The sequence below is a fragment of the Carassius gibelio genome, chromosome B22 (assembly GCF_023724105.1).
Source record: "Carassius gibelio isolate Cgi1373 ecotype wild population from Czech Republic chromosome B22, carGib1.2-hapl.c, whole genome shotgun sequence".
Taxonomy (NCBI): domain Eukaryota; kingdom Metazoa; phylum Chordata; class Actinopteri; order Cypriniformes; family Cyprinidae; genus Carassius; species Carassius gibelio.
In genome coordinates, this window is record NC_068417.1 from 4,362,358 (window position 1) to 4,375,315 (window position 12,958).

A 12,958-nucleotide genomic window follows, 5' to 3' on the forward strand; every position below is an offset into this window, starting at 1 on the left:
AAAGAGTTTTTCACGGCTGAAAAGTAAAAAAAAAAAAAAAAAAAACAGAAAAGACATACTGCCCAAAAATATTATGTGTGCTTTGAGTGTGAGAAGACATTTTTTTTTTCAGCCGAGCATTTGAAACTGCACGAGAGGATTCAGACTGGAGAGAAACCATACACATGTGATCAATGCGGGAAGAGCTACACTGAATCATCTTCTCTACGCAATCATAAAAGAAACATCCAGAGTCTGAAATCATGGTCAGTAGAGTTCATCTGCAGCTTAATGCTTTATTTTGACTAATTAGTCTGCATTCTGTACCCGCTGAAAAGCAAGCTCTGGTTTCTAATAACAAAGTCAAAGGTTTATATGTGGTCCGTGTATCTTTTGGTCATTCGATTTTCTATTTAAAAATAAATAAAGATAAATGAGAAACAGTTTGATTTTCGTTTTTTCGTTTTGTTTAAGAAACGGAAAACGAAAATTTAGCTGGATTTTTCGTATTTTTGTTTGTGGGTAAAAAATCATATTATGCTTTAATATTTGTTTGAATGTGTGGGCGGTGCTGAAACGCCCCTTTCATCCCTTCTGTACTGCACCGACAAGCGGCAACCGTGAGCTCAGTTCATTTTCACCAGGAGAGAAGCAGCAGACGGCAGAGTTTATTAATCCTGCCAATTCTTTGCTAGTGGTGCTTGCAAGCTTTATATATATATATATATATATATATATATATATATATATATATATATATATATATATATATATATATATATATTTTTTTTTTTTTTTTTTTTTTTGACCAAACAGAAATTAATTTATTCAATGACATTTGAATTTTACTGTAAGATCTACAATGACAAATATGTGCAGATTTTTTGCCTACTAATTTTATTCTATGCCTAATTAAGAAAAACCTCACAGCCTAACATGTTTTCATTTGCTATACAAACAACAGCAACTGAAACTTTATCTTGTAGAGTGTAGTCTGCTGCACTTCTCCGATCGGCGGATCCCGATCCACAGCTTCCATCCCGATAACAAGAGGAGAGAGCTTCAGCTCCATCAGTTTGGGTCGTAAGACACCCTAAATAACATGAAAACTCAACAGGATTTGCTTTCTGCAATCTCGGTCTACATTAACTTCTTTCTGAAACGTCAGAAATGAACCAGGCTCATGCATCAGACGAACCATGTCTTGCTGAACACGTCTACTTTTAAAATAAGCCATTTAAATAGAATAATAATAATAATAATTTTATATTTAGGCCTATGTAATTCAAATGAAACCAACGAGAGGTGCAGTGTTTCCCGTCTGAACTCATTATCTGTAATGATGTCACACCGTCACTATATTCATACAGTCATCTACAGAATTCGTGAATTCAGTTCATAATTCTAAGTAGCCTATAGCCTATAATTAAAACATTTAAAGTAGACTAATTATGGGGAAAACGTAACTTATATTAATATAAATTTTATTATAAATGTGGGGTTGGATTTTTCCCATTTAATTTTTTTTTTTATGAATGGCCTAGAATAAAATAAGTAGGCAAAAAATTTGTAGTAGGCCTATATTTTATTCCATGTCGTTGTAGATCACAGGCTAAAGTAAAATGCAAATGGTGTTTTATGAATAAAGTTGTCAAGTCTGCTTTGTCAATAACTGCAGCAGCCGGAAAAATATAATATTATTTTTTTTATTTTATTATTAATTTAATTAATTAATTATTATTATTATTATTATTATTATTATTTTATCTTGCAAGCACCACTAGCAAAGAATTGGCAGGATTAATAAACTCTGCTGTATGCCGCTTCTCTCCTGGTGAAAATGAACTGAGCTTGCAGTTGCTGCTTGTCAGTGCAGTACAAAAGGGATGAAAGGGGCGTTTCAGCGCCGCCCACACATTCAAACAAATATTAAAGCATAATCTGATTTTTTACCCACAAACAAAAATACGAAAAATCCAGCTAAATTTTTGTTTTCCGTTTCTTAAACAAATGAAAAAAAAAAATTAAAATCAAATCGTTTCTCATTTATCTTTATTTATTTTTAAATAGAAAATCGAATGACCAAAAGATACACGGACCATATGTACACTATGTTTTGCAGCGTCAGTATTAAAGCCAGTGACTGATATGTCTGTTAAAAGCACTGACCAATCAGATGTTTACAGTAGGTTATTCAGAATAGACTCAGTATCCCTCAAAACACAACTAGTTTTTGTTTGTTGACTCCTTTATACAGCTTCACCCCTGTATAAATCTGACTTTGTGTCTCACATTTTATTAAACTCAAATATAGAGATTCAAACAAAACAACAGCATCATTTATTTATTTATTTTTACTTATTGCCGTGCTGAAACTGATTAGTTAATTGTTAGCTAATGCAGATACTAGAGCAACACAAACAGGTTTTTTTTGTCAGATATGTGTACACGATGATGAAAAGTCCAAAGTTGACCTGAAGAAGCAGAAGCCAAAGTCTTTTTCTTCTTTCTTTGATTGTTTTTTTTTTTTTTTTTGCTTCCTTTCTTCTGTCAAGATGCTCTGGCTTGTTTGAAAAAGAGCTCAATAAAGACAGAGAACCATCTAATTCATTTTCAAGTAATTTTTATCAATAACTTGTATTGTCCATTTTTTATGTCTTTTTAATACTTGCATCAAGAATGAATCAATTCATGATTTTGCATATATCTGAAACAAAGCAATTAACTGCTATTATTGACTTTCTATGTTTTAATTATCATGACAAATAAAGCCTTTAACCGCCTAATAAATACATTTTCTCCCTGCACATGACTGAAATTGAATGGTATATATTACAGATAGATATGAACTGATATATAGATATCAACAACTTTATGTCAATCTGTTCCTCACACAAAGTTACTGAATGGGTTCAGAAGACTTGGAATTCAGGCCCAGATCTTTCATAGTTCTTCTATGGTGGCCTTCGTCATTTTTGGAGAATGAGGGTGAAATTCAGTGTCAACTTTGAATTTTTGAAGAAGTACTATATGAATAATTTCCATATGTTGCTTCAGAATCATAGTCATTTAATGTTTTATTTTTATTCAGTTTTATTTGTATAACTTTATTTTATTTTAATGTGGGTAGAAAAAGTAACTTAACATGATCTAACATTTCCAGATAAAATATTCTTAAACTATTTCAAAACATATATTCTGAAATTGGATTTGGCTTTACGGTAGCAATATAAAACTAAATTTATTTTGCTAAAAAAAAAAAAAAGTTAAAAGTTAAATTATAACAATTTAAATGATAAAAAAGCATTTACGTTTATGCTTACAATATGATGCCTTATATTTTGTTCTACAACAGAGGTTGGTCTTTCTATACATGTTAACATGTAGCTGATTTTATAGCTTAGGAAGGTGTAATTATTTCTCCTGAAAGGGTATTTTTATATTTTGGGGTCTTTCTCATCAGACAGTTTGAAAAGCCCTGATCTACAGTGTGTTCAGGCTTTCTCACACAGGGATACATTTAAACACAAGCGACTTTATCAGTAAAACAGTCTTAGGAAAGTCGCACATATGAGAGTAATTCACATTATAATTCAACATTATAAATTAAAATTACTTACCATTATTTTCATTTTTGGGTGACCTATACTTTGACTGTTACAACACAATACATATTAATGTTAAACACATCATAACATCACTGCCAGTGATTTAATGTACTTACGGTCAGGACGATGAAAGTCTGGATTGCGTCTACCTGCTGCAAGAGAGAGAAGAACAACAATCACACACACACACACACACACACACACACATGGACCGAAAGAACAGATGGTTCATCCATTAGCTATACATCTTTTAAAAGCAGATGTGCACTATAAAGCTGTGACTGTCACTTCGTGAAATTATGATTTTCTTTATCCTCGGAACATCTAAAGTGTCAGAATTACACTTTAACACATACTTATTGATCTATAGCCTCTATACAATTATTGATAAACAGGCCAGAAATCAACAAAGGTAAGTGTAAAGAATCGAGGATTAATAAAAAAAAAAAAAAAATAATCTGACGCAGAAGTTTAGTTACTTCCTGGTGTTCAGTGACACGATTAAACAAGCGAAAATGCACGGTGAAATATAATTTAATAATCTAAACAAAGTTAACAACGGTCTACTCTTGTTTAATATTTAATAAATAATTCATAAATCATCGAGGAAACGTGGTGTCATACATTTGTATCCAGTTTAATTCTTACCTGACGCCATTTGAGCACCTTGACAAACATCGAAATAGAAAGAAAAGCACTGATAGAGATCTGAACAGCGCCCCGTCTGCACACACTCAGAGAAAATATTTGACAAATGAATCTTTCTGCGTCCTTTCATTTTCCTTTTTAAACCAGAAATGATACACGGAAGATGCGGTTTCTTTAATTATTCTGATCAACATTATAAGCAGAGACAAACTGACAGAAATATATTTTTACTATAAATAAATGCATTAGTTCAGATGAAGCAGATTGTGAGTCGCAGCTGAAGACGCGCTTCTGTGTGTTTGTGTGATTCAGACAGAGGGTGGCGCTATAATAGAGAACAACAGGAAACAACTACACACGCACAGAACGAGATCTTAGTACATTCTGACTCGTTTATAGTCTGCGGAGAGCAATTCAAGAAAATGTTTGCACATTATACTTGTACACAACAATGAATGACTTTAAAAGAAGCTGGGTAAAAATAAACATATCACTTCATTTTCTATTCATCTATTAGATTGTATAAAATTACATTTCTAAACTCTGTCAACAGTTACTTACCCTCACATTGTTCCAAATCAACCCTTTAAGACTAGTGTTCATCTCTGAAACCAAACCGAAGATACTTTAATGAAACATGAGAGATTTATGTCCATCCAAATATATCCCCAAAAGAACACATTTCATGTTTTATTTTGAAATGGGGAAGTGTAAATTACAGGAACATTATTCTCACACTTTCTGTGATAATAATAACACTGAGTCATATTAAGATGGAGTTCTCACAGGAAAGATTATTTGCCTGATGTACATCACAGCGCTAAAGAAACATTGCATTTTACAGATTTGTTCAATGTCCCAAATGAACCCTGTACTATAAGTGCACTTAAACGAAGCGTCTGCTCTAGTCTCAGTGATTGTGTGGCTGCTGAAATGCAGATGAACTCTATTAACACTGTGAAGGTTTAAAGTTTAAAGAGTTGAGAAAAGCTCCTCTTCTTCCTCTGGTTTGGCACCTGATCTCAGGCTGAGCCCATGTCTGTGTAGATGTTACTGACGATATGATTCAGATCCAGACTCTGGGTCAACATCACCAGTAAATTCATGTCATTTCTGTCACTGTGTTTATTTTATGGCATGGTCTGCTATCTGCTGGACTCTCAATCGAGTGGTCGACGCATGTATTAACTGATAGACAGACCTGAGGAGTGTTCTTGGGTAGCAGCAGATGACATCTTGGTCCCAGCTCTCATAACTGAATTTCACACCAGTCTTCTGGATCATCACGCGGCCATCCTCACTCGACTCGGGCCACCCCTTCTCAAGCAGAGTCATGGTACAAGTAATTCACGACCCTATTAAACAAATAAAAATAAAAATAGACCTAGACAGCTGTCTAGTTGTTATACTATATATTACATTTTATTTTATTTCAACCAGTATTAATCTGTATATTTTTACCTTACACATAATTTGACATTTATTATTTGAAAAACACAATACAATCAGATTTTCCATAATAAATGTATTATTTCATATAGAAATAAATACTATATGATTGAATGTTTGGCAGTCTGATTGTTACGGTCAGCACACAGCAATGAAAGGGTTACTTCTAGAACACCAGAGTGTCACACACAAACTGGTAAACACTCTCAGTTTCAGCTGTTAGCATTCATTAACTATATTACTTAACATGAACAATATATTGCATTTATGAATCTTAGTTTATATTATGTTCAAAATTTACTTATATGTTATTAAATGAAATTGAAACTTGTATCTGTTAACATTAGTTAATACCATTAACTAACATGAACATTTTTATTTACTAACACTAATAGCAAAATTATGTCATTAATGACTCACCCTCATGTCGTTCCAAACCAGTAAGACATCCATTTATCTTCGGAACACAGTTTAAGATATTTTAGATTTAGTCCGAGAGCTCTCAGTCCCTCCATTGAAACTGTGTGTACGGTCTACTGTCCATGTCCAGAAAGGTAAGAAAAACACCATCAAAGTAGTCCATGTGACATCAGAGTGTCGGTTAGAATATAAACATATTTTGGTCCAAAAATAGCAAGAACTATGACTTTATTCAGCATTGTCTTCTCTTCCGTGTCTGTTGTGAGAGAGAGTTCAAAACAAAGCAGTTTGTGATATCCGGTTCGCGAACAAATCATTCGATGTAACCGGATCTTTTTGAACCAGTTCACCAAATCGAACTGAATCGTTTTAAACGGTTCGCATCTCTAATACGCATTAATCCACAAATGACTTTAGCTATTAACTTGTTTAATGTGTCTGACACTCCCTCTGAGTTCAAACAAACCAATATCCTGGAGTAATTCATTTACTCAAACAGTACACTGACTGAACTGCTGTGAAGAGAGAACTGAAGATGAACACCGAGCCGAGCCAGATAACGAACAACAGACTGACTCGTTCACGAACAAACTGTTAAAGTTTGATTAAAATGGAAGTTACAAAACACTTCCTATATCAAATTTCTTACCATAAATATGTTGCCTCACCATGGCCAAACTGTTCAAGATATCAAAAATCCCTTCGCAATTTAGCATCCTCAATGTCTTGAGATCAGAAGTTTGGTGGCAATCGGAGGAAAGCACTTGGACAAGTATAACAAATTCCAGAGCATGCAGTTTTCACAAAACCTATAATAGCTGACTTCCTGTTGGGTGGAGCTAATGACATAAAGTGCAAAAGTTGTTCAGCTTGATGAGATCTATATGTGTACCGAAGTTCATACAGGAAAATATGATATATGGACCACAATATTCTAAAACATGTGCTAATCATTTTGTTGGCATAGTATGTAGACTTTAATCATTATGAAAATTGTTTAATCCCTGCAGATCATTATCTTTTGACTAAAGAAACATCTCTAATGAACAGATTAATTCTTCATTTCAGCAGTTTCTCCATCTGTGCCTCCATCAGTGTCTCTGTGGAGAAACAAACACCACTGTTTTCCTTAATCATCTGCTCCAGTTTCTCCATCAACTCAGACACTTGTGTGTTCAGGCTGATGAAATGATGTCGTCCTCCAAATCTCTCAATGACAGACTGTGTTTCTTCATTGAGTTCTCCTGTCTGATGATCTGAATCCTGCTTTATGAGGATCATGATGTGTTTGTTGACTCTAGAGCTGAACATCTTCTGGATCTCCTCTATTTCTGCTCTGTCTTCATTATTAAGTGGAGCATCAGGAATGATGAGGATGAACACATGAACTCCAGGATGACAGAGAGACACACAGCGGTGAGTCTGACGCATCACTTCCTCCTCTGAGAGACTGGAAGCTCTATTACATTGATCTGTTTTCCCTCTTTCTTTACACATGCTTTACTCATCTCTTTCTGAGGTTTTCTTATTTTGCCTCTCAATATTCTAGACACTGAGTTCTTGAGTGTTGAGATATTTCCACACAGCACAATATTCAGCTTTGCTTTCCCAGTAGTCGACACTGAAAACATGAATTTGAATATATTAGGTTGCTGTACAGTCTCTTATAAACTGAAGGGTTTGATCACATTTGTTCTCTATGTATGGATCTATAACATCATACACACAGTCTGCACTCACAGCACAGCCTTAAGAGAAATAGTTCACTCAAAATGGAACATTATATTATCATTTACCCACAAAAAACACACACAAATGAATCCTACAAGACTTTGTTTTTCACCTGCTAATAACATCATGCTCTTCCTCACCTGCTAGTGACATCAGCATCGTCTTCATACCTGCTAGTAACATCATTTGTTGGTCACTTTTTCTTGCCTATTTTCTAACTAGCAAAACATGAATGTATGTGCCAAAGTATAATTCATCAACGTTAGCCGTGACCTATACGATGTACATGTATTCATTTATTTTATATGATGAGCTGACCTCTGTGATCAGCTCATCATCTCTCCATACCCTCTCCACATGGAAGTCACCCCTTGTACTTGTCACAAGATCACACCAAGCTAACTAAGCCAGTAACCATCAGCTCACCTTGGACTTGCTAATTGTGTTTCTTTCTCAGTTTTGCATGGTCCCCAATAAACTCAATGTGGGATGCCTCTCCGATTTCTTTAACAGCAGGGAACTTAACCTCTACCAGGTCACAGGGAGGTTCTTCATTTGGGACATCCACTTTGCCATCTGCATCAAGGTGTGGAGCATCAGGGTGGATGATGAGACCAGATGGAAGAACGTTAACGTCAAAGGTTCAGCATAGCAGTGAAAAACCTCGGGCTCAAGTTTCCATCCTCTACACATCTCTCTCTAGAGACCCTGACAGAAGTTTACTCACACTGTTTAATGCAAGATATAAATTCATTTAAACTGCAATTTACAAATGCATAATGTTTTGATATTTTAATGTTTAATGTTGAATGGTGATATTTGAAATTTAAAAAAAAGAAATTGCTTTAGGATGTGAAATTAAAAACACCAATATCTAGACAATCATGAATTGTAACATCACTTCCTTTTATGTTTTTACATGTAGTTTCATAACAAGGTTCAGGAGGGGCACGTCAGATACTTAGCCTAATTATCACAGGTGGAGCCACTTAAGATAATCAACCTTAGGATATAAATACAGCTGACTTAGCCTACCTGTCTCCATTGATGGTTTATCAGCATCCGGGTTTGCTCTGGCATCTTATCACAGACCCAATTTTCCTTCCAGCAAGGAGATCCATACCGGGGATTTTTCAGATCTGCTGCTTTTGCAGATACCCATGATCATTCCTACCTTGCCAAACACGCCCGTTGAGCACCATCAAGCGACATCGCGACAGCTGCTCTTCTCGCCAAGCCACTCGTCGTGGCCAAATGACCACGCAAAGCCCCGAGCTCGCCTTGCTCGACACCACGATCGTTCCGCTCAAGACCGGGCTCTCCTCGAGTGCTGGATCGCAGCAGCAGCAGGCATTCAACCAGCCTGGGCCGCACCCCAGTTCTTACCGCAGCAAGGCTCTTTTACTTCCCGTTTGAGGCTGCCACCTCCAGCGGCGCAGACCGCACAGAGTAAATCAATACATTTTCAGTTGAAGACACTAAATACAGGTTTTGCGGCAAGAAAGTAGTGCAGGAGCTGTGTGGAGTTCCGATCACATATGTATGCGGAAATTTCAGATCTGATTTAAGCCTCAGATGTGTTCAAATATTTGAACTTCTGCGACTAGACCGTATGCAAACGCCTGACCGGATGTGATGTATTCTAATCAAAACTATAGGTGCGAGGCAGAGATGTATAGTAACGAAGTAGAACAACTTCACTACTGTACTTAAGTACTAAAAGGCGGTATCTGTACTTTACTAGAGTATTATTTTTTTCTCCTACTTCCACTTTTACTTCAGTACATATTTTCGCTGAGTTTAATACTTTTACTCCGATATTTTTTTTATGTGCTGCATCGTTACTCGTTACAATTATAATAATGTTACGAATCATTCCATTACAAACCACTGCCAGAACTGTAGATGAGAGGTTTGATGAAGCTGGCACATCATTGAGCGAATCAAGCGAGACTGCGCGTGCTGACTGAACTGCCTGTGAAGAGAGAGATGAACACCGAGCCGAGCCAGATAATGACTCGTTCACGAGTCAAGAACCGGTTGCATCGGTTTTCGGATGACCAGTAACGTTAGTTCTTTCTGACAGTTCGATTCAATAAACCAGTTGAAGAAAACAGTTCACCGATTCTTTTGCGCTCGATGCAATGGCGTCATTGGCGTTGACTGCACATGGGCTCATAACATTAACACAGAATCAGTTCAGAATCAATCACCAAAAGAATCAGTTCGGTTCCAGACGCTCTGTGTGTCGGTTTGCTTCACGCTAAATCACACATGCGCAGTATCATCAGCTCCTCGGTTCACGAATCGGACGCGTCTGACAGAAACGGTTCTTGACTCACGAACGAGTCATTATCTGGCTCGGCTCGGTGTTCATCTTCAGTTCTCTCTTCACATCAGTTCAGTCAGTGTACTGTTTGAGTCAATGAATTACTCCGGGATATTGGTTTGTTTTAACTCAGAGGGAGTGTCAGACACATTAAACAAGTTAACAGCTTAATTCATCTGTGGATTAATGCGTATTGGAGACGCGAACCGTTTAAAACGATTCAGTTCGATTTGGTGAACTGTTTCAAAAAGATCCGGCTACATCGAATGATTCGTTCGCGAACCAGATATCACAAACTGCTTTGTTTTTAACTGTCTTACAACAGACACGGAAGAGAAGACAATGCTGAATAAAGTCGTAGTTTTTGCTATTTTTGGACCAAAATGTATTTTCGATGCTTCAAAAAATTCTAAATGACCCTTGATGTCTTACGGGTTTGAAACAACATGAGGGTAAGTTATTAATGACATCATTTTGCAAATTGGGTTAACTAACCCTAGTAACCATATTTTGTTTACAAGAAGTTACAGTCAAAGGAATTGTGATTGTCCTTTAGGTTAATCATTTGAAATAGTAAAAACAATATGTTCAAACTTTTGACTACTTTCTTTAATAGCTACATAACACAATACTTCTACTTTTACTTTCAGTACTTGAGTAGTAAATTTTAAAATAGACTACTTGCAATACTTAAGTACAAAAAATGTTGAATACTTTAGTACTTCTACTTAAGTGTGGTGCTTAAAGAGCACTTCAACTTCTACTCAAGTCACTTTTTTGATAGAGCACTTGTACTTTTACTCAAGTATGGTTCTCTAGTACTTTATACATCTCTGGTGCGAGGTCAGAATTACCAATATTTTGTTAACTTTAACATTATTCTTTAAACGCTATTTCTGTAAAATGGTGGTTTATAATAATAATGTGAGAAATAATTATTAAACCATTATTTTCATTGATAAGCCCTATAAAACCTATTGTTTTTATTTTGGGGGTCATCTGATTTGTGACGATGCATTTATACATTAATTATATTCATTAAAATTATAAATTTTATGGTGAATATGCCAAGGTAACAGTTGCTGCACAACCAGTTTGAAAGTTCTGCGCGACTGCCGCTAGAGTGAGAAATGCAAAAGAAATTGTGTCCGAATGTCGTGTGCAGTGGAAAGGGGGCTTAAAGTTTGTTAAATGAGGTTATGACGTAGTTCTGTCGGATAACGATGCCATTTTTTACCACGAAGCCCAGGCATTATTTCCAGAGTCGTCATCCACACTGAAATGTCCATGATATTACATTTGCCTTACCGTGCATGTTTAAACCTCACTTAGATTATACAGACATAAGTTTCATGCAATTATTCTGGCAGGACCAATTTATTTAGGGACATATTTCACCATTTACTCGCATAATCACTTAGAATTTAAGTAATACACCACTACCCTCGTGTTTTGCCGCAGGACAGCAAGTGTGAGTAAAATTCTGTTGTCTTTCTAGGACTGTAATACGAAAAGCATTCAAGAAAATATCTTTAGAAACCATTTGGAAGTGAATAGCACATAACTGCAATTAATCTTACTGCTATAATCATGTCTATTAGTATAATGTTTTACAAGACTAAAAGATATTCATCGTTTTCAAAAGCCTCTGTTTCCACAGTCCATACTACAATGTGAAACCAGTGTTCCAAATTTATCTGTTCTGGAGGCAGTTTAAAAAGGCTGGAAGGCCAAAACGAGAGGAAAGATGCTTTTCCAACAGGAAAGTACTAATGCGGACAAGGCTTAAGGAATTGTCAAATCAGGCAACCAATTGCTAAACTGGTAACACAGTAGGCTAGGCATTCATTTTTAGCTTGCCCTATCAAATGTTACTAACCCTTCTACTCTTCCAGCAGCCAACAACTACAGCAGCCGAAGCAAGCTCCGCAGGCGGCTCAAGCAGCTATCTCTCCTCCTCCTTTCATGCTCCCCTTTACTTCTGTTTTCCGTATCTCCCCACTGCCACAGCAGTGTCTGCTCCCGCAGGAGCCTTTTCTGTATCTCCCCACTGCCACACCAGCGTCTGCTCCCACAGGAGCATATATAAAAAAATAAAATAAAAATCCTTGAATGTGGACATCAAAAGTTGCCATTTTTCTGATTTTCATTATGTTAAGCCATTTCACTGAAATAAGCTGTTCAGTTTTCCCCAATAGGCGACATGAATTGGAACAAGGGTTCATGATCAGCTTCGACGCTCAGTTTTGCATTAGCCCAAAAAAAAAAATCCTTTTTCATCATTTCATGGGTCGTGGTCCTCTTCTGGCAAAATTCAACATCACCTCCGCTTCAAAGTTATGCCTATTCATCCTAGGTGGTGGTGATGGTGTTCCGTATCGACGACAGTCAAGAGAATATTAGGCTCATTCTCCTATTAATGTATTTAACTATCATTATTAGGTGGCCTACTATAATTCAGCTACCAAACTGCTCCGTTAATCCATTTCAGCACTGCATTTCACGCTTGCCCGTGCTTGCAAGGATGATTTGAGCCTGTAGGCGGTGAAGAAGTCTCAATCCACAAACTGACGTACATAGTCTGCAGATACAAGGTATTTCATTGCACTTTAACAGGTAATCTGATATGTGCAATATTTTAAACGAGCCTCACTAACTGCGTTTAATGCCACAGTTACGTTAGAATGCATCTCATTCTTGTTTCTGTGGTGGTGCGTTGGTCTCATCATGAGCGCGTATGACCAATGCATCAGTTTCAACTAAACCTTACTCCAAATATATGAACTTACCTGTT